Genomic DNA, 24631 nt, shown 5'->3' with positions numbered 1-24631 from the left:
AAAGTGAGAACCATATGATGCCTACAAGAAATGTACTGTAAACATAAAGAAGGAAACGGGGTAAAGTAAAAGGGTAGTAAAATACATATGATATTAACACTAATCAAACCAAAGCTGGTAACAGACAAAGTTGGTTTCAAAGCAAAAACATATTGACAGGGCTAAATAAGGTGATTTCATAATGATACATTGGCTAATTAATTTAAAAAGTACATAAAAATGCTAAATATTTTTTGCACTTGATAGAAAGTACTTAATGAATAACTCAAAACCTAGTTGTTTGAGATGATTAAAATTTATAACACTCTAAACTGTTCAGGATAAAAAAGAAAAGTCACAAATTAAGCAGTATCAGGATGAGACACATGATGTCACATGACATAATCTATAAATATTTACTTAAAAGTTTTTAACATTTATTCATTTTTGAGAGAGAGCATGAGCAGGGGAGGGGGCAGAGAGAGAACATGAGCAGGGGAGGGGCAGAGAGAGAGGGAGACACAGAATGTGAAGCAGGCTCCAGGCTCTGAGCTGTCAGCACAGAGCCTGATGCAGGGCTCGAACCCACGAACTGTGAGATCATGACCTGAGTCAAAGTCAGATGCTCCCCAATCTATAATTATTTCAAGGAAAATCATAATATTATGAACAAGTTTATGCCATTTTGTCAAGAAGTTAGCTGACATGGACATATTTCATGAAAGACACAGAGTATCGAAATATATTCATGAAGAAATGAATCAACTGAAATGGGAAAACATCAAAAAACACAAACTATCAAAGTATTCTCAAAAAGAAGTAGATAACTTGACTAGACCTATTCTTAAAAAAAATAATTTGTAGTTTTAAAACTGCCAACAAATTAAACCCTAGAGCTAAATGGCTTCACTGAGGAATTACACTGAACATTGAAAGAAGAAATAATGCCATACGTATAAAAACTTCCTCAGAAAACTGAAAAAGGTGAATGTTTTCAAAATAATTTTGTGAAATTAGCATTTTAGTGATACCAATACTAACTAAAGAATGACAATAGGAGAATAGAAAACAACATCAGGACCATATTCTTCATAAATATAGATGCAAAAATTCTAAATGGAAATTAACAAAGCTAATTCAACAATATTAAAAAGATAGTAATACATCATGACTACATGAGGTTTACCCCAAGATTGCAAAGTTGGTTTAACTTTGTAATGTCAGTGAAGTAATTCACAATATTAATAAGCTAAAAAATCCTATTATCTCAGTTGATGCATGACAAAATGTGTTTTACATAATCCAAAATACATTCTTCTTATGAAACTAAGAACAGAAGGGAACTACCTCTACAAAACAAACAGCTAATAATACTCTTAATGCCAAAGAGATGTATGCTCTCCCCCCAAAAAATCAGGAAAAATGTCGAGGTGTTGGCTCTTAGCACTTTTATTTCCACACAAGGAAGATTTAGGCATGGAAATAAAAGAGTAAGAATTAAAAGGCATCCACATGGGAAAGGAAGAAGTAAAAATGTCTTTATTCATCGATGATGTGAAGATCTATGCAGAAAATTTGATGAATCTACAAAATTACTACTGGAAGTTAATAAGCTAGTCTATCAACATTGTGTATTATAAATTATGATATGAAATCATTGTATTTCTACACAAAAGCAATGGAAAATGAAATTTTACAATACCATTTAAAATTATATACAATTGTGAAATCTATAAGGGTACGCCCAACAAAAAATGTGATCAACATGAAATAACTTTTCACATATGTTATCTTAATTTCCTTAGCTATTTTGTAGTCCTCAGAGTATATGTCTATGATTTAGAAGACTTGATGTTGTTGATAGGAATTTTGTAAAAATTTATGAATAGATTCAACAAAATCTTAGCTTAGGCAGTTTGTAGATATTAACTAAGCCACTTTGTAGATATTTACATATACTAGAACAATTCTGTATCCCTAGTTCTCCCCCCTGCAAAAAAAAAAAAAAAACCTTTCATACCTCACATCATATTGAAAATTAAATTATAATGGATTATAGACCTGATATAAAGTTAAAATTATAAAACTTCTAGAAGATAACATTTTCTAATCATTATATCAAAAGTATGATTCATAAGTGAAAAAAATCTATAAACTGGATATCATCAAAATTTAAAACTTCCCCTCTTCAAAAGACAGTGTTACACACACAAATATAAACATTCTCAAATGTTATGTTTGCTGATACAAATATGAAATGAATGACAGAAATAATACAAGGAATGAATGGGAGGAATTATGATTACTTGTAATTATAAGATACTTGCCTTACCTGTGAAGTGTTAGAGTATTATTTAAAAGTAGACATGGGTTAGTCACACATACTGCAAACGCTAAGCAATCACTAAAAAAGTTTAGAACAAAAACCCCAAAACAATTGTGACAATATGCTCAAAAAAGGAAAGAACGTGGAATCATAAAATGTTCTATTAAAACCAGGAAAAGGACAGTACAAGAAAACAAACTTAGAGGCCAATAACCCTGATGAACACAGATGCAAAAATCCTCAACAAAATGTGAACACGATAAATTCAGGATTCAGTAATACATTAGAGAGAACACACAGTATGAACAAGTAGGATTCATTCCATGGGTGTAAGAATGTTTCCACCTCTGTAAGTCTATCCGTGTGAAATGCCACATTAACAGAATGAAACGCTAAAATCTTATGTTCGTCCCAGTAAATGTACTAAAGCCATTTTGAAAGTTTCACAGTGAGTTATGATTAAAAACTCTCAACAAAGTGGATTTGGAAAGAACATGCTTCAACATATTAAAGGTCGTATACCACAAACCCACAGCTAATATCGTACTTGATGGTGAAAAGTTAAAAGCATTTGCTCTAAGATTAGGAAGAAGACAAGGATCCCATGCTACCCACTTTTATTCAACATAGTATTGGTAACCCTAGCTGGAAAAACTAGCAAATCAGAAACGCAGAAGTATAAATTGTCACTATTTGGAGGTGACATATATAAAAAACCCTAAAGACTCTGCCAACAACACTGTGAGAGCTAATAGATGAATTCAATAAAGTTGCAGGATAAGGAATTAATATATAAAAATCTGTTGGATTTCTGTACACTAATAATGAACGAGTATAAAGAGAAATTAAGGAAACAATCCCATTTATTGTTGCATCAGAAAGAATAAAATATCTAGAAATAAATTGAACAAAGGAGGTAAAAGAACTGAACACTGAAAACTCTAAGACAACGATGAAAGAAATTGAAGAAGACAGAAAACATCAAACTCCTAGAAGGCAACAGGGAAAAAAAACCTGGAAGGCCTTGTGTATCATGATGACGTGTTTGGATACAACACCAAAGGCACTAGCCATGAAAGAAGTAACTGATAAGGTGGATATCATTAAAGTTAAAAACATCTACTCCATGAAAGACAATGTGAAAAGAATGACAAGACATTCCACTGAATGAGAAAAAAGATACTTGCAAATGACACATCTGATACGGGACTGTTCTTCAATTATAAAAAGAAACCTTAAAACTCGAGTAAGAATACCTCATCAGAAAATGAGCCAAAGACTTAAACGGATGCTTGACCAAAGAAGATATACAGATGGCAAATAAGCACATATCAAGATGGTCCACATCTTACATCGTCGGGGAAAGGCAAATTAAAACAGCAGTGAGGGGGGCACCTGGGTGGTTTAGGAAGTTAAGCGTCTGACTTCAGCTCAGCTCATGATCTCGCGATTCTTGAGTTCAAGCCCCGCATCGGGCTCTATGATGACAGACCAGAGCCTGGAGCCCGCTTCAGATTCTGTGTGTGTCTCTTTCTCTGCCCCTCCCCTGCTCATGCTGTCTCTCTCTGTCTCTGTCTCTCTCAAAAAATTAAATAAACCTTAAAAAAACAAAAACAAAACCCCAGTGAGGTACCACCAGCCACCTATTAGACTGGTCAAAATCTAGAACACAAATAACACCAAGTGCAGGGGTGAGGAGAAACAACAGGAACTGTCATTTGTCGCTGGTTAAAATGCACAACGATATGGATACTTTAGAAAACATTTTGGTAGTTTGTTAAAATACAAAACACATTCTTACCATGTGATGCAGCAATCATGTTGCTGCCTATTTATCCACGGGCAATGAACACTTATGTCCATACAATAACCTGTACAGGGATGTTTTTTTTTTTTTTTTTTTTAATTTTTTTTTTCAACGTTTTTTTTTTAATTTATTTTTGGGACAGAGAGAGACAGAGCATGAACGGGGGAGGGGCAGAGAGAGAGGGAGACACAGAATCGGAAACAGGCTCCAGGCTCCGAGCCGTCAGCCCAGAGCCTGACGCGGGGCTCGAACTCACGGACCGCGAGATCGTGACCTGGCTGAAGTCGGACGCTTAACCGACTGCGCCACCCAGGCGCCCCTACAGGGATGTTTTTAATAGCTTTACTCATAATTGCAAAAACTTGGGAGCATCCCAGATATCTTTCAGTAATTCAATTTATAAACAAACTGTGGTATCTCTCGACAATGGAATAGAATTCAGTGGTAAATAAAACAGAACGATCAAGGCACGAAAAGAGGGAGGAAACTTAAATACAAGTTACTAAATGAAAGCCCAATCCAAAAAGGCTCTATACTACATGATTATCAGTGTATGGCATTCTGTAAAAGGCAAAACTTTGGAGACAGGAAAAAAAAATCATTGGTTGCCTGCGATTGGGGAGGTGGGAGAGCGAATAGGTCAAGCATGGTGAAATTTTAAGGCAGTGAAATCACTTGATATGATGATATAATGGTGAATACATGTCATTATACATTTATCCAAACCCACAGACGGCACAACACCAAGAGTAATTTTATGGTAAACTATAGACCTTGGGTACAATGATGTGTCAATGTAGGTTCATCAGTTATATCAAAGCACTTTGGCATAGGATTTTGATAATAGGAGACATTTTGTAAAATGAGGGCGGCAAGTACACAGAAAAATCTCTGTCCCTTCAACTCAGGTTTGCTGTCAACCTAAAACTGCTCTAAAATTAAAGTCTCCTGAAAATAAAAAAAAAAAAAGAAACAATAAATGAGAGCACCTGAAAGGGTGGGTTTGTCATTTATATCGAGAAAACAGAGCAGATATTGGTGTGGAAATCAAGCATCATATTAGGACATTTCGGAGTGGAAAAGGCTGCAGAGAGGAGTTAAGATTTTGGAGCAGCACGGAGACCCCGAGCTCGTCTTGTCCCTGAACCGCTGCTAGATCAGCACCAAACCATTTTGAACACCTAGGAAACTGACCTGAGGATGTACACAACAATCTGCATAACGTGAGCCACAGAACTCGCAGGCAATCAGTGGGGAGAGGGGAACTGGGGGGTGGGGGGGGGGAGAAAATCCACAGAGAGTAAGGAGCTGTTTTTGCAGAGAGACGGCAGCAAAAGGGAAAGAAGGAGAATACAGTGTAAGAGGACTGTGCAAGAAAAGCGCTCCCCTGAAAGAGGCTGGAGAGGAAGAGTGAAAACCCCCACAGGAGAGTGTGAGAAGTCTGTTCCCCAAAACCACGGACAGGAAGAGAGGAGAGGGTTTCAATACTAAATCAGTGGAGCCCAGAGCCTGAAGTTCTGGAGCTCAGTGCCTGGCGGTGCCCTGTGGGGAAGTGGGGAGAATCCCCAGAGGCAGACACTGTGTGCCAGGCAGGGAGAAGTGGTTCCCCTGCCAGGAGGGCATTGGGTAGAGGCCGTATGGCCTCCCCACACGCAAAGGTCCAGCAGACCCTAAAGAGCAGCCATGTTTTCTGGTAATGGGACAAACACACCATAATGAAACCTTGTGCCAGCTATGTGTTGTGGTTTGCCAGAATCTCTGAACCTCTGCTGCTGGGCGATCACACAAAATGTTTTCTGGGGCAAGCCAGAAACTGGCCATTGCTCAGCGAGACCCTTCTCCTTAGAGATGGCGCAGGTCCTAGTCACAGGGGTATTACTGAAGCATGGGGTTTTTATTTTTATTTATTTCTTCAGAGAGACAGAGTGTGAGTGGGGGGAGGGGCAGAGAGAGAGGGAGACACAGAATCTGAAGCAGGCTCCGGGCTCCAAGCTGTCAGCACAGAGCCCCACGTGAGGCTTGAACTCAGGAACTGCGAGATCATGACCTGAGCCTAAGTGGAACGCTTAACTGACTGAGCCACTCAGGTGCCCCTGAAGCATGGGGCTTTGAAACATAACCCCATCTGAGATCAATGGAACAGACTAGAGAACCCAGAAATGGACCCACAAACATAGGGCCAACTAATCTTTGACAAAGCAGAAAAGAGTATTCAATGGAAAAAAGACAGTGTCTTCAACAAATTGCATTGGGATAACTGGACAGTGACATGCAGAAGAATGAACCTGGACCACTTTCTTACATACTACACAAAAAGAAACTCAAAATGGATAAAAGCCCTAAACATAAGACAGGAAGCCATCAAAATCCTAGAAAAGAAAGCAGGCAAAAATCTCTTTGACCTCAGCCATAGCAAGTTCTTACTTGACATATCACCAGAAGCAAGAGAAACAAAAGGAAAAATGAACTATTTAGACCTCATCAAAATAAAAAGCTTCTGCACAGTGAAGGAAACAATTAGCAAAACTAAAAGGCAAGTGACGAAATGGGAGAAGATATTTGCAAATGACATACCTGATAAAGGGTTAGTATCCAAAGTCTATAAAGAACTTATTAAGCTCAATAACCTCGCCCCCCTGCAAATAATCCAGTGAAGAAAGAGGCAAAAGACAGGAATAGACACTTTTCCAAAGACATCCAGATGGCTAACCGACATATGACAAGATGCTCAACATCACTCATCGTCAGGGAAATACAAATCAAAACCGCAATGAGATACCACCTCACACCTGTCAGAATGGCTAACATGAACAACTCAGGCAACAACAGATGTTGGCAAGAATACAGAGAAAGAGGATCTCTCTTGCATTGTTGGTGGGAATGCAAGCTGGTGAAGCCACTTTGGAAAACAGTATGGAGGTTCCTCAAAAAATTAAAAATAGAACTACCCTACAACCCAGCAAGTGCACTACTAGGTATTTATTCAAAGGATACAGGAGTGCTGATTCAAAGGGACACAGGCACTCCAAGGTTGATGTTGATAGCAGCACTATTGACAATAGCCAAGTTATGGAAACAGCCAAATGTCCACAGGTTGATGAATGGTTAAAGAAGATGTTATATATATATATATATATATATATATATATATATATATATATATACACACACACACACACACACACACATATATACTTACACACACACACACACACACACACACACTGGAATATTACTCAGCTATCAAAAGAATGAAATCTTGCCATTTGCAACAACGTGGATGGAACTAGAGTGTATTATGCTAAGTGAAATTAGTCAGAGAAAGACAAATATCATATGACTTCACTCACACGTAGAATTTAAGATACAAAATAGATGACCAAAAAGGAAGGGAAGCAAAAATAATATAAAAACAGGGAGACAGACCATAAGAGACTCTTAAAGACAGAGAACAAACTGAGGGTTGCTTGTTGGACGTTGGGTGGGGGGAGGGGCTGAAGGGGTGACCGACATGGAGGAGGACACTTGTTGCGATAAACACTGGGTATTATATGTAAGTGATGAACCAGTGAATTCTGTTCCTGAAATTATTATTACACTATATGTTTATACTATATGTTAACTAACTTGGATTTAAATTAAAAAAAATAATTTTAAAAAAGAGTGGAAAAGGCTGTTGTCACTGAAATAAATTGATATGAGACAATTATGATTGCCAAGTTACAACTGAAAGTCCTGAAGATTAATAACCAAATGCATTTACATGAAATATTGCTTACAGAATATTTGCCTTATATTTTCATACATATTTTTCATAAAAATAATGAAATAAATAAAACTGGACCATGACCATGTGTGTTACCATTCAAATAGATAAATATTACTGAGCTTAGAGTATTAGAATAACTTCATCAAATACAGACTTAGGGGTGCGTGGGTGGTTCAGCTGGTTGAGCGTCAGACTCTTGATTTTGGCTCAGGTCATGGTCCCAGGGTCATGGGATCAAGCCCCATGTCAGGCTCCATGCTGAGCCTAGGGCATGATTAAGATTCTCTCATTCTCTCTCTCTCTACCCCTCTCCTCTCTCTCCATAGATAGATTTGTTCATCTGTTTGGTATTATATATGTATATATATAATATATACAATATATATATACATAATATATATATACATATACATATATATATGTATGTGTGTTATATATATATGTGTGTGTGTATCATATATATATGTACATATATGTGTGTGTGTATATGTATATCACATATATATATATAGAGAGAGAGAGAGAGACAGAGAGAGACTTAATAATTTAGTCTTATAATTAAGTTTATTTATTTATTTCAATAGAGATGCAGAGACAGAGGGAACAGGAATCCTAAGCAGGTTCTGTACTGTTAGTACAGAGCTTGATACAGGGCTTGATTCCACAAACTGTGAAATGACCTGAGCCGAAATCAAGAGTCAGACGCTTAACCGAAAGAACCACCCAGGTGCCTCAAGTCTTAGAATATTTTTTTTTAAATGTTCAGAAAATACGCATATATTGTCCAAGAAAACAAAACAGTTTTCTAAGTGCTAAATATATTTTTTGCCAAATACTACCCATGTATTCACACTATAATGCAAAAAATTTAAATTGGCAATTTGTCACACAACTTAGACTGTTCATTAAGTTGGTTTAGTGGATTGAATCATTGATTTTACTGCTATTCACCAATGTTTTCAGTTCCCTGCCATTTCTGGATATCTATTTATATATATCTATATCTATCAATATTCTTATGTGTGTACACTTTGCAAATTCACTGACCTTGGAACACAAGAGTATAAGTGCTGGTGGAGATAGTATTTCTGTTTTCAACCTAAATTGCATTCCAAGTCCAGCAGTATTTATTACATTACTGATAATGGTAACTATCCAGTAGCTACTCTACTGGATAACTGGGTTTCTTGCAAAAAAAAACTGACAAAGGTTTACAAGGTGCAATCACAAAAACATAATTTAGCAACTGACAATCAGGCTTTAAAAATGAGTTTACTTTTAAGAACTACCACAATATGGTTACTTCTAATGGAAAATGTTTAGAAACCATTAAATATTTTTTTGAAATTTAGTTTTATGACTCACTTATTGGCTATCATTATGCTTATTTGCATTTTAATACAGTTAGATTTTTTGTTCAGTGGAAATCCTGAAGAACCATGAACTGTATGTATATAGGAATATCTTTAAAGAAGGGATGCGTATTTAGTATATTCATATAACATGTCTCATAGACACATATAAAGCAAATTACATTTTGGTTTAATTATCATTGTTAATAATTGGGAATATTATTGATTCAAATTATAGTAATATATGAACAAACTGAGTATTTGCAATTATTTGACTGACTTGGAACAACACATATTACTGCCAATTCGCAATACTTGTAGCCAAATTACAGGTATCCTATTTCATCAGATGGTTTAGAATAAAAAATAGCCCTTTTAAAATTCAGAAAGTCCTTAGAATATCTTCAAATGTATACCAAAATCACAAAAGTAAAAAAAAAAAAAACAAACACCTAAATAAACTTAAGAAATGAATGTATGGATTAGTGAGTTAAATGTCAATACCAGGTGCTGAGTCGTTTATACAATTATATGAGAAAAGTTTAAATGAATACTGTATAGTGTGGTCCAGCAACACATAAAAGATGTCTGACTATAGAACATGTAAATCTTATGTTAAACTTAAAATGAGGTGGTGGCATAATAATATGCCTCCACACCACCACACATGTAAACATCAATCTGAACAACTATTCTGCACACAGAACCAAAGATCCAGATCAGGGCTTATATGGGTGAAGCATATGCAGGAAGTACAGAAATTAAAAAAAAAGATACATTCAGGAGGGTAGTAAAAGAGCACTCCAGTTGGTCTTAAGGGTAAAGTGGCTTCAAGATAACACACTCCTCACCTGCTGACCTAAGACCCTCGATCTGTAACAGAATGAAATTACTTTCTTTGAGATTTGTAGACCACTGACCTTGAGGACTGAAAGACCAGAATTTTCCTGGCCACAGAATTCAGCAAGTCTCTTTGAAGCTGCCTCAGATTTTGGATTAGCTTCACAATTTTTTAGCAAAATGTGTTTATTTTTTAGGTTACACAAATGGTTTTGGGGATCGGTAGACCTTGCCCTTTTTGGCGGAAATAACAGAGTACTCCTGCACACCAAAAAACAAGAACCAGACCCCCTCCACAACAACCTCCTCCCACTGAGATAATGTTTGTAGGTGGCAACATCAGGTCTACACATCATTAAGAAATGTTGCAGGCCACTGCACTCTCTTTGCTGATTACCCTAAAACCCTTTAAAAACCCTTGGGCCAGGCTTAGAAACCTGGGAGTGGGCTTTTGAACAAGAATCCGCCTTCTCCCCAGGTGGCCAGCCTCCTGAACAAAGCTCAAGTTCCTTCCCAATCAAGACTCATCTCTTGAGTATTGGCCTCTCAAGCAAGGGACAGCCAAACTTGGGTTTGGTAACAGTAGGAAGAATAGATTCACATATCCCCCATTACACATCCTACAAGTCTAAGTAGCCTATCACAGAGAAAAAGAATGAAAAAGACATTCCCTCATGAGAAATGGATGGTAAAGTGACTCATCTCAGGGAAGACTCCAGAATTTGCCTTTTCCAGTACCAGGCTTACACATATCTCTCTGGGTCACTCCCTGTAGGCTCTGGGGGACCCAGGCATATCCATCCCATGGTCCAAAGTAGCTTCCTTGGTAGGGCTCCAGCCAGAAAAAGTTAACATGGCATTAATAAGTCTTTACCTATTAAAAATTACTTTAAATGTAAAAGGACTAAATTCTCCAATCAAGAGACACTGTGGCTAAATGGATTAAAAAATAGCTTAGTTATATGCTGCCTACAAGTGACTTGCCTTAGCTTTAAGGACACACCTAGGCTCAAAGTGAATATAGGGGAGAAAGACATTCTATGCAACTGGAAATGAAAAGAAAACAGAGGTAGGTATACTTATAAGAAAAATAGATATTAAGCTGAAAATTGTAACAAAAAACAAATAATTTTTCAATAAACAGGTCAATTTATCAGTAGGCTATAATAATCATAAATATTCATCCATACTGGAGCATGTAAATATACTAAGCAAATACTAATATATCTCTAGGGAGAAACATAATACATTAATAGTAAGGGACTTGAATATCCCACTTTATTTTTTATTTATTTATTTTTTTTAACGTTTATTTATTTTTGAGACAGAGAGAGACAGAGCATGAATGGGGGAGGGTCAGAGAGAGAGGGAGACACAGAATCTGAAACAGGCTCCAGGCTCTGAGCTGTCAGCACAGAGCCCGACGCGGGGCTCGAACTCACGGACCGTGAGATCATGACCTGAGCCGAAGTCGGACGCTTAACCGACCAAGCCACCCAGGCGCCCCTTGAATACCCCACTTTAAACAAAGGTTATATCATCCAGACAGAAAATCAGTATGGATACACAGGACTTGAACTATACCAAATGGACCTAAACACGTTCAGATAATTGTACCCAACAGTAGCAAAATACATATCCTTTTCAAGCATGCACAGAACATTTTCTATGATATACTGTATGTTAAATCATAAAACACATCTTGGCAAATGTAAGAAGACTGAAATTACACCAGTTGCCTTTCTGACCACAATGTTAGGAAAAGTGAAATCAATAATAGGAAAAAAAAGGAAAATTCACAAATGTATGGAAATTAAACAAGAAGCTCCTGAGCAATGAATCCAAGAAATAAAAACAGAAATAAAAAATACTTGAAACAAGTGAAAATGGAACGGAATATATCAAAATTACTGTGGTGTAGACTAACAGTTCTAAAAGAGAAATTAATCCTTACCTTAAAAGAAAAGAAAGCTCTTGAATAAGCACCCTACATTTACACCTCAAGGAGTAAGAAAAAGAAGAACTTAAGTCCGAGGTTAGTAGAAGAAAAAAACATGAAAAAATCAGCAAAAGTAAATAGAGATTAAAAAGTTAATAGAAAAGATCATTACAAGTAAAAGGTATTTTTTTAAAAAATATATAAAAAGGTTGACAAATCCTTAACTAGACTAAGAAAAAGAAGAATCAGAACTGAAAGGGGTGCCTGGGGGGAGCTCAGTCAGTTAAGTGACCTACTTCAGCTCAGGTCATGACCTTGCGGTTTGTGAGTTTGAGCCCCACATTAGGCTCTGTGCTCATGGCTTGTTCAGAGCCTGCAGCCTGCTTCAGATTCTGTGTCTCCCTCTCTCTGCCCCTCCCATGTGTGCACTCTCTGTCTCTCAAAAATAAACATTAAAAAAACATTAGAAGTTAAAAAGTAGACATTACTCCTAGTAACACAGAAATACAAGGACCATATACTACTATAAACAATTTTAACTTTAAATTCTTAGAAACATAGAATCTACCAAGACTGAATCATCAAGAAACATAAAATCTGAACAGACCAATGATGAATGACAGGATTGAAATAGTAATGGAAAGCTTTCCAACATAGAATACACCAGGACCAGATGACTTCATAGGTGAATTCTACCAAACACTAAAAAAAAAATTAATACCAGTCCTTCTCAAACTCTTCTTAAAAATAGGAGGTAATACTCCAAAACTAAACTTTACTTTGTGAGGCCACCATTACCCTCATACCAAAGCCACATTAGGACACTGTAAGAAAATTACAGGTGAATGTCCCTACAGATAAATATATACGCAAAAATTCTCAACAAAATACTAGCAAACCACATTCTACAGTACATAAAAGAATCATACACCCTGATCAAGTGGGATACCAGGGTAGATCAATATATTGATACAACATATTAAATGTAGTAAATAAAATGGTAAAGATCTTGTGATCATCTCAAGAGATGGAAAAGAAGCATTTCAAAAGATTCAACATCCATGCATGTTAAAAACACTCAAGAAATTCGATAAAAAAGGAATGCATGTCAACATAACAAAAGCCATATATAAAGAACCCAATGGTGTAAGATTGAAAACTTTCCTCCTAAGATCAGGAACAAGACGAAAGTACTCACTCTCCACTCCTATTCAGTATAGCACTGGAAGTTCTACCAGAGCAATCAGGCAAGAAAACTAAGTACAAGATATCCAGATTGGAAAGAGAGAAGTCAAACTATCTCTGTTTATGCAAGATAAGATCTCATACAGAGAAAATCCCTGAAGACTCTACCAAAAGACCTCTGGAACTAATCAACAAAGTAAATAAAGTTGCAGGACATGAAATTCATATAAAAAGATTAGTTGTGTCTATACACTAACAAAAAAAAAAAAACTATCTGAAAAAGAAACACAATTCCATTTACAATAACATCAAAATATATAGGAATATCTTTAATCCAGGAGTGAAAGATATATAAAACATCCTGCCATTTGTGAAGACATGAATGGAATTTGAGGAAATTTGTCTGAGAGAGACAAAATGTATGGTATCAGTCATATGTGGAATCTATAAAAGCCAAATTCATAGAAACAGAGTAAAATGGTTACCAAGGGATGGAAGCGTGGAGGGGAAGGACAAATATTGTTTGAGGTCACAAACATATGAGTAGTAAAAAAAGCTCTTAGATCTCATGGGAAGTGTAGTAAATACAGAAAACAATGGTATTATAACCGCTAATGATGATATTATAACCATTATTCAATGGTATTATAACAAACTTGCTAAGAGACTAGAACTTGATTATTCTAATCACTAAAAAGGAGTATAATAATGTAAGGTGATAGAGGTAATAATGTAAGGTAATGATTGCTGCTATGGCATTTATATCACAATATATAAATGTATCAAGTTAACATTTTGTAAACTTAAATTTATAGTATGTCAAATATATTTCATTTACAAAATTTAAGACACTAATGAAAAAAATTGAAGACACAAATAAATGAAAAGATATCCTGTTTCTGCATCAGAAAAATTAATGTTGTTATAATGTCCATACTACACAGAGCCATCTAAAGACTCAATGCAAGCCCTATCAAAATTCCAAAGACATTTTTCGTAATAAGAGAAAAATGATCCTAAAATTTGTAATAACAAAAGACTCTGAATCACCAAAGGAATCTTGAGTAAGAACAAAGCTGGAGTCATTATACTTCCTGATTTCAAACTTTATTACAAAGCTGTTGTGATCAAAACAGTACAGTACGGACATAAGTATAGACACATAGAAGAGTAGAACAGAATCTAGAGCACAGAAGTAAGCCCTTGAATATATGGTTAACTAATATTTGACAAGGGAATCAAGTAGAATCAATGCAGGAAAGATAGTTTCTTGGATAAATGGTGTTGAGAAAACTAGACTATAACATGCAGAAGAATGAAACTTGACTCCTATCTTATACCACTCCCCAAAATTAACTTGAAATGGCTTAAATTATTACACTCAAGATCCCAAACTGTAAAACTACTGAAGGAAACACAGGGAAAATGTTTCTTAACATGGGTCTTGGCAATGATTATTTTGGATGTGACAACAAAATCACAAGCAACAAAAGCAAAAATGAACAAGTAGAACTATGTTGAATTACAAAGCTTTTGCAAAACAAAGAATCAGAAAAAAAAGGCAATCGACAACATAGTAGAAAATATTTTCAAAACCATCGATCAGATAATATAAAATATATATATTTTATATATAAATATAAATATATAAAATATATATTTAATTATATAATTAATATATTAATTATTATAATTATAATTGTAATTTATTATAATATAATATAATTAATTATATAATTAATATATTAATTATATAATTAATTAATATATTAAATATATAAAAACTATAGAAATGATACAACTCAACAGCAAACAACCAAACAACCTAATTAAAAAGTGGGCAGAGGATGATAGACATTCTTCCAAGTAATGCATACAGATGGCTGAGAGGTACATGAAAAGGTGTTCGACATTGCTAATAATCATCAGAGAAATGCCAATAAAAGCCATAATAAGATATTATTCCACACCTGTTAGAATAGCTATTATCAAACAGACAAGAGACAACAAGTGTTGGTGGGGATGCGGGAAAAGAGGAACGCTTGTGCACTACTTTGGGAATATAAATTGGTACGGCCACCATGGAAAACAGTATGGAGTTTCCTCAAAAAAAGAAAAAACAATTTTACCATATGATTTAGCAACTGCACTACTAGGTAATATATAAAGAAAATGAAAACAGAATCTTGAAGAGGTATTTGTAGTTTCATGTTCATTGCAGTATCATGCACAACAGCCAAGATATCGAATTTACCTATATGTGTATCAAAAGATGACTGGATAAAGAAAAGGTAGTGTAGATACAAAACAATGGAATATTATTTAACCCTGTGAAAGAAGGAAATTCTGCCCTTTATGACAACATGGATGGACATTATACTAAGGGGAAGAAGTCAAGGAAGGACAGATACTTTTTTTTTTTTTTTTACAATCAAACATAATTGACAGTTTAATTTCAGGTGTATGATATAATGATTCAGTCAGTCTATATATTTCTCAGTGCTTATCAAGAAAAGTACGCTTTTTATCCCCTTTTTCTATTTCCCCTTTGACCATACCCACCTCCCCTCAGGCAGCCACCATTTCTTTATACTTAAGAATCTTTTTTGTCGTTGTTGATGTCTTTCTTTGTTCATTTGTTTTATTTCCTAAATTCCACATCTGAGTAAAATCATATGGCATTTGTCTTTCTATGACTATTTCAGTTAACATAATACTCCGTAGGTTCTTTATGTTGTCATTTATGTGCAGAATCTAAAAAACCCAACCTCATACACACAGAGTAAAATGGTGGTTGCCAGGGGCTGTGGGTGGCAAAAATGAGAATGCACTCAAAGTGCGTGCAAACTCCCAGCTATAATATCACTAAGTCTGGGGATCTAGCGTATAACATCATGACAATAATTAGCAATACTGTATTAGATACTTATAAGTTGTTAAGAGAATAAATCTGAAATATTACCATCCCTCCCCCATATTAAAGGTGAGAGGATGAAGATTATTGTGCTATTTACAATATATGCTTGTATCTAGTCATCAGACTATACACCTTAAACTTTACATATATTACATGTTAATATTTCAACAAAGCTGAAGAAAAATGAACTTAAAAAATTTATGAAAAAAAGAATGTAATTACATCTAAAAGAAGTTATTTCAAGCAAGGGCAGGATAAAGATGAACTGTATGCGGTGGAAAATATTCATCAGTTAATACTCATGTCCTGCTGACTACATTGTGTATCATTTATTTACACCAGAAAAATTTCCTCCTTATTTAGTTAACCTCAATTGTGTCTTAATTCTCAGTTAGGAATCATTGGGAATGAGTGCATCCATCTTCCCAAGGAAATTGCCAATTACTTTATTTGAGCATGTTGCTGATTTGAACAAAACTAGAGTTCATTACTAAGGAAAACTAAGGTAATTAGCGACAGCCTTAGAAATCGTTCCTCTATTTTACTCCTATAACATTTAGGAGATTTTAATTTTTATTAAAATAGACCTTGGAATTTTATGGTATTAAATAATCTGACATTACTCAATGAAACATTTTCTACATTTGTTGTGTCAAAGAACTATACAAACAACCTGGTAACTTGCAAATAATTAAACATATTATCCCTTGAATACTTAGGTTTTAATTGACTGTACAAATCCTCTCCTATGTCAAATAATTCTATAAGCAAAAATTCAGCAGGCAAAGTAATGTCATTGCTAATGTACCTAATACTGTATTCTCTTTGATAATAGTTTAGCACAATAATGGTGCAATTATATTTCTAAGCTGACATAGAGTGCACTCATTATTTTTTTCCGAAAATCACACTGGGATTAATCATTTAATAAGCTCATAATAGCTTGGCTGATGGAATATTAAAAATGTTGAATAATTTAATTTGAATGAATTCGTGGATTATATCACTCAGGAAAACTATTAACTATATATATAGGTCATTCGAAAATGCTACTGTTGAAGTTTCAGCAAGAATTGTTTTAAAAACATTTAGTATTGGAAAAGTCAGGGCTTGTGGTAAAGACAAGAGCGATGGAATTCTTCATTCTTAGGATTTTCTCTGGTTAAGAAGGTTGGAAGATCTTTTTCGGGATTTTAAAAATGAAAAACCCAGATGTCTCTCCGCTTTGGTCAACCTAAAAGGTGTGGCATACGGTGCGAGAGAAGGAAGGGACCCCATTATAACAGTCCTATTTTGTGACGGATTATGACCCAACCATCGAGGATTCCTACACAAAGCAGTGTGTGATAGATGAGAGAGCAGCCCAGCTAGATATTCTGGATATGGCAGGACAAGAAGAGTTTGGAGCTCTGAGAGAACAGTATTTGAGAGCTGGCTAGGGTCTCCTGTTGGTCTTTTCAGTCACAGATCGAGGCAGTTTTGAAGAAATCTGTAAGTTTCAAAGACAGATTCTCAGGGTGAGGGATCGTGATGAGTTTCCAATGATTTTAACTGGTAATAAAGCAGATCTGGATCATCAAAGACAGGTAACACAGGAAGAAGGACAACAGTTAACACGACAGCTTAAGGTAACATACATGGAGGCGTCAGCAAAGATTAGGATGAATGTAGATCAAGCTTTCCATGAACGTGTCCGGGTTATAAGGAAATTTCCAGAGCAGGAATGTCCTCCTTCACCAGAACCAACATGGAAAGAAAAAGACAAGAAAGGCTGCCATTGTGTCATTTTCTAAGAATCCCTTGAATTTTAGCTACCAACTGCCAGGAAAAGCCCTCATCATTTCCTCTTCTCCTTATGGTTTACATCACATCGTGTTGGTAACTTTCTAGCCTTAGACAAATGATCACCGTGGCTAGTAGCCTTAGACCAAGAAGCTGGCTAATCCTTTCCGTGAAGCTAATCCTATGGTCATTTTGAGACACATTTAAAGGAAACACTAAGGCTGCTTCAAAGATTATCTGATTTCTTAAAAATAATGATCTATATACATAGACATATTCTTTTTTAAGGGCTTACATTTTAATAGGGATGAATCAGTTTTGGAACCTAAGCTGTTTGCCAAGCTGAAGTCATAGGTTGTGAAATTAACTTGTAACTTCTGGAATCATATTGCCTATTGTTACTCTAAATAGAAACATGAGTTGTTTTTAAATGTGAATTTTTTGCCTATCTCTAAAAATTTTGATGTCAACTTTAGTTAACCTTAAGTACACTGAATTGAATCCAGAAAAGTGATAGATCTCAGAACTTTACTGACGCTACAGCCTTTGTTTTCCAGTGGCCAAAATACCAAAATGCCTGTTATGTTTATAGATTAAAAACTGTGTATAAAGCCTTTATTACACCTCCATTCCTAAAGATGATAATAATGTTCTTTGTGGCCAAATATTTGGACTCATTCTGGATTTAGGCATTTCAATGTTCTTGGCTTTTTAAGTTAACTCTTTCCATAGCCATGTTGAGAGTAAAAATAAATAATTTCTGTCTGTCTGCCTTTTCAAGTATTTCTGGATAAGGGATTAAAAAAAAAAGTAAAACTTGTTTTTTTGTTTGTAATATAGAATACAGAATTGATCTTTCCAGGGTCAGAGATGATTAATGTTTTTGCTATATAGTTTTATACATTATTTTCTTATCAAACTAGTTAACAAGTATTTTTATATGTTTGTAAGCAAATATGCTTTCACAGCATACCTTGTGTATATGTAAAGATAAGTATTTAATTCTCACTGTTCACTTTTAACTGACAAAGAAAAAAAAACAGTGAAAACTATAGAAACTGTGGTAGAGGTGTCCTTGCCATCCCGGTCCCGGTCCTGGTGGCTCCCACCTTTGGCCAGTCACACACCTGCTTGAGAAACCTCCTCCGTAGACAACAACAGGGTGAGAATCTGAAGTCACTTGTGATGTGCAGTACTAGGTATTGACTGTTCTATCAAGTAGTAAGTGTAAAACTTCTCTTTGACGATTAGTATAACTGTGGATGGCTTCTGATTTTTGTTTTTAATTTTGTGGATGTGTTTCAACAATTCAGAAGTATGTTCCTGACGGTGAGATACTAAGTGATATTGCATGGTTGTCACTTTATTGAATATGTACAACAGCCCCGTGAAGTTGATAAAGCATACCCTTGTATAGCTTCAGGTGCTAGAATTAAAACTGATCTGTTATCACAAAAAATTTTTTTAAAAATGAAAAATAAAAAAATAAAAACATTTAGTATTTTTAACAATTATATATTCAATAAGATTTTTAAAATAACAAATATTTAAGTGGCTAGATCTCTGGGAGAGAAAAATATTTTGACTTATTCATAGATCCTTGACTACCTTAAAGGTATTTTATAAATAATCATGTAAAGAAAATTACAGTCAATTATTACTTCATTTTATAAGGATGTTAGAAATATAATGGCATATGAGGTATATAATGATAGTTGATATTTTGTAATAAAGATACTTTCCAAAAGGGTATTAAGTAATTTTTTGTAATTTTTCTCTGACTCAGAAAGTGGTATGAAAAACTTCTCCTTTATAAATATTAAAGAAAATCAACTTTTTATGCTCATACAAGATTCTTTAGAAAATCATCAGTTTTAACATATTTGAACATTTATCAACTACCAAACATTTGATAATCTTTGATTTTATCAAGAGAGATTTCTTTTAGTATCTGTATACATCTTTTTTTTCATGTTATGTATATGTTATTTTTTTCTCCTAAGGTTTTTAATTGTTCTAGTAGTATATTCAAGGGGATATATATTAAGGAGTTAAAAGAGAAAAGTGTCTATAGAATTTGCTATTATGTATCATTAGCTTGAGATACTGTGTTTACTTTTCTGATTAGAAAATTAGTAATGCCCATTTCAGAGAATTTAGCAAGGAAAGAGTGGAAATAAAAATTTCTACTTTTAATACTTTTGCGAGTTATCACTCTTAACATATTAATATTTCCATTTCCTTCTGCTTATAAATATACGTGTAAGAAGTAACTACAATTTTGCTGAACACTCATTTTTATAAATATATGCCTGAAATATTACAAGTGTTTTAACAGTTCCATGATATCCTATTACTAATTTTTTCACCTATTTATTAAATATATTTGAGTGCCTACAATAAACAGGAAATATGTTTTTGTTAATAGGGAATCCTGAAGACAATAGGCCAAACTCTCATGCAGCTTGTATTTCATTACAAGGAGACAAATAATAATAATACAAAATATCAGGTAATTTCAAGTGTGATGTCAGTCATAAAGAACAGTGAAAAAATGGGTAATGATAAAATAATGGCCATAATGAAAATGGGTAATATGATAGTAATTGGAATGTAATGGTTCTTAGGTAGTAAAAAGTTTGGTTGGAACTTGGTTATCAGGGTTGTGGCAATGCATTTTGTTGTGACATTCTTTGAGCTTGTAAGCTTTTGCTTCTGATTTAAAAAGTTTGACTCTCAAGTGGAAATAGTTGTGCTGATCTTTGCACAACTGAATATATGGTACAGGAATTCAGATATATAGCATTAATTTAGTACCTATTTCTTGATAGATTTGTTACTCACAATTTCAAATTAAATAATGTTGAACTTCTTTATACTTAAATCATTACCTGAGTTTCTGCTTTCTTAACTCAGAGTTCTAGGATGAGAATTACTAAGTCAAAGATTATAAAATTTTGAAGATCTCAAAAATTATTTTTAAATTATTCCTTGTGTCACTTACACTTCCAATAGCAAAGTGGAAAGAACTCAACTCACTGAACCTGGGAGCGTTTCATTACGGTTAGTAGGCTACTTTGTTAGTAGGTAACAAAATTGAGCCAGAATTCACTATGTCACAGCTATTAAATCCACAACAGTCTAAAAACATCATGAATTACATAGATGTAAGTATGCATATTTCCAAGTAAAATTTCACATGTGCTTATGAAATATTTACTGAATGAATGGAAATATTTTTTAAAACGAAAAGTGGAGATGAAGCCCCAATAGTTTATTTTTGCTTTTTAAAAGCTTCTGCACAGTGAAGGAGACAACGAACAAAACTAAAAGGCAGCCTATGGAATGGGAAAAGATATTTGCAAATGACACACCTGATAAAGGGTTATATCAAAAATATACAAAGACCTTACAAAACTCAATACCCAAATAATAATCCAATTAAAATGGGCAGAAGCCATGAATAGACATTTTTCCAAAGAGGACATCCAGATGGCCAACAGATACATGAAAATATGCTTACTATCTCTCATCTTCAGGGTAATGCAAATCAAAAACACAGTGAGATATCACCTGACACCTATCAGAATGGCTAAAATAAAAAACACAAGAAACAACATGTGTTGGCAACCAAGTGGAGAAAAAGCAACCCTTTTGCACTATTGGTGGGAATGCAAAGCTCTGGAAAACAGTATGGAGGTTCCTAAAAATGTTAAAAATAGAACTACCTACCCTAGGATCCGGAATTGCACTAGGTACCTACCCAAAGAATACAAACATACATGTCCCTCCGTGTTTACAGGAGCATCATCAACAACAGCCAAATTATGGAAAGAGCCCGGTCGCCCAGAAAGTTGTGAATGGATAAAGAAGTGGTGTGTATATATATACAATGGAATATTATTCAGCCATGAAAAGAATGAAATCTTGCCATTTGCAATGCCATAGATGGAGCTAGGGAGTATTATGCTAAGTGAAATAGGTCAGAGAAAGACAAGGACCATATGATTTCACTCTTAGGTGGAATTTAAGAAACAAAACAAACAAAGGCGTTAAACAAGAGAGATGAAGGCAACCCAAGAAACAGACTCTTGCCTATAGAGAACAAACTGACTGTTACCAGAGGAGAGATAAGGTGGGAGGATGGGTGAAATAGGTGATGAGGATTAACCAGCACACTTGCTGAGATGAGCACTGGGTGTTGTACGGAAATGTTGAATCACAGTATTGTACACCTTGAAACTATTTTTTTTAACTTTGTTTTTTTGTTTGTTTGTTTGTTTTTGTTTTTGTTTTTTTTGAGAGTGAGAGAGAGTGAGTGGAGGAGGGGCAGAGAGACAGCTGTCAGCACAGAGCTCAACCCGGGGCGGGAACTCACAAACCATGAGATCATGACTTTAGCTGAAGTCAGATGCTTAACCAACTGAGCCACCCAGGTGCCCCCACCTGAAACTGTATTACACTGTATGTTAACTAACTGGAGTTTAAATAAAACTTGAAGAAAAGAGAGGAGAACACAAGTTTTGGGCTCAAACAGCACTCATTTTTCTGTAATTTAATTTTTGAATTATATGTAAGACATTCAGCAATTCTAAAAGAAAGAGCCCTCAGATATTTTAATTGCTCAGACCTGTGAATATTCCTACCCTGATATCAATAAAAGAAAAAATTAATTTCTCTATCCACTTTATAGTTAATAACACACACTTTTTATAATCTGTTAGGGTACTGAGCATTGTTCATAAATTGGAAATACTACATTCTCTGATTGAGAGATACCCTTTGACCTTGACAAATAGAAATTACAAAGAATGTTTGCTCTAAGTAGGCGGTATATGACAATCGGAAGTAGGCAGTGAGCAAAGGAAAATGCACAGAAAGCTTTTGGTTGCTTTGTACAAAAATACTTCAGAAAAAACACTTAGAATTCCATGGGCACATCGCATCTGTGTTTGTCACGGGTAAGATCACTTTGCTATTGTGTTAGGTGGGAGACAAAGTTCCTAGCAAAAATTCTTTCAAAATTAAAATATCAACGTTCAAATACATGAATATAGATATGACAATTCTATCACTGAGTTTGTTCTTATGAATTAATAGAGAAAATAAATAGCTATCAAGTTGGGCATCAGTCATCACTTTTCCTTCAGATATCAGAAGCAGAAGAAAATTAATGATACTTAACAAATCTGAGTTAACCTGTTTTTCACTCTTTTTATTTTTTTCACTCTTCTGTTTTAAGTTCCATAAGCAATCAGCAAAATAATATATCCGTTCATCATCAGCTGATTTCTGGGTAAGAGAATTAAAGAGATGCCTTCTAAACAAAAAGCAGTGGCAGAATGAATAATGTCCATTTCAAAAATGTTATTTTTTAACTTCTGTAATAAAAAATGAATCAACGAAACATGCGTATACCTACTGCCTTTCATATTTTAAAAATGCATGTCAGACAAAGCAAATAAAAAAACAGTTTCAAAGTGCTACCTTCCAAAAAGAATCAGATTGAATTTCACTGGAAAATTCTATCAAACATTCCAAAGCAGTTAATTCTCATGCCAGTTAAATCGTTACAAAGATTAAGAAGTACTGGAAAACATTCCGCACTCTTTTTATGAAAGAAGACGTCGGTATTAAACCCAATCAAGATTGTCATTTCAGTTTAGAAGGACGTTAAAGATATAATGGCATAAGAGATACACACAAAAAAAGTACAGATTAGTCCTGTTTAATCATGAATAAAATAATTGCAGAAGAATCTAAAATCACATTAAAAAATACATCATGTTCAAGTAGGATTTATTCCAAAAACTGGATGATTTAATACAGGGTTTCCATTAATTTAATTCATACCATAGACCTGAAGCTTTTTAAAAGTCCACTATTTATTAACAAAGTACCAATAAAATAAAAAACATGGTGACTTTCCAAGGCGCCTGGGTGGCTCAGTCAGTGGACATTGGACTTCAGCTCAGCTCATGATCTCACAGCTCCTGAGTTCGAGCCCCTAATCGGGCTCTGTGCTGACAACTCAGAGCCTGGAACCTGCTTCAGATTCTGTGTCTCCCCCTCTCTTGCCCCTAAACTACTCACATTCTGTCTCTGTCTCTGTCTCAAAAAAAATAGATAATATAATATAATATAATATAATATAATATAATATAATATGATATAATATGATATAATAATATAATAATATAATCTTTTCCTTGAAAAGATGAAAGGAAACACCAGTTTTTGACTATAACAATCAAACTTTATGAAGACATTTTCCACACTCGGTAAAATAAATTTACCATGGTCCCAATAAAATAGCCAGGACTTGGATTCATTATGAAGGTCATATGGAAAACAAACAAACATGACTAGACTAGGAAACGATAAAAGAGATCAACAAGGCAAAGTAGGATTTTGGCCCTACCAGATATTAAAATTAAAAAAAAAAAACCTTTCTCATAAAAACAATGCTATTTGTACATGAATACTCAGAAAGATCCTGGCATCAAAGAGTAAAATTGGACCCAAGTGCATATGAAAGTATAGTATACGATAAATTAAGTCACAGGGGAAAAATAGAGTTTTCAATCAATGTTTTAAAAAGTAACCCTAGGGGCGCCTGGGTGGCTCAGTCGGTTGAGCGTCCGACTTCAGCTCAGGTCATGATCTCGCGGTTCATGAGTTGGAAGCCGCGCATGGGGCTCTGTGCTGACAGCTCAGAGCCTGGATCCTGCTTCA

At 34.8% G+C, this 24631-nt stretch overlaps 1 pseudogene; it reads left to right on the top strand.

Annotated features, from left to right (window-relative positions):
- LOC102957078 overlaps positions 1–17939 on the top strand; it is a 76504-nt pseudogene extending 58565 nt beyond the window's left edge.
- Positions 17940–24631: the final 6692 nt, after the last annotated feature.

The sequence above is a fragment of the Panthera tigris genome, chromosome A2 (genome assembly GCF_018350195.1).
Source record: "Panthera tigris isolate Pti1 chromosome A2, P.tigris_Pti1_mat1.1, whole genome shotgun sequence".
NCBI classification, from domain to species: Eukaryota; Metazoa; Chordata; class Mammalia; order Carnivora; family Felidae; genus Panthera; species Panthera tigris.
Note: the sequence above shows the minus strand (reverse complement) of the source record. Positions and strands in the feature narration are given on the sequence as shown.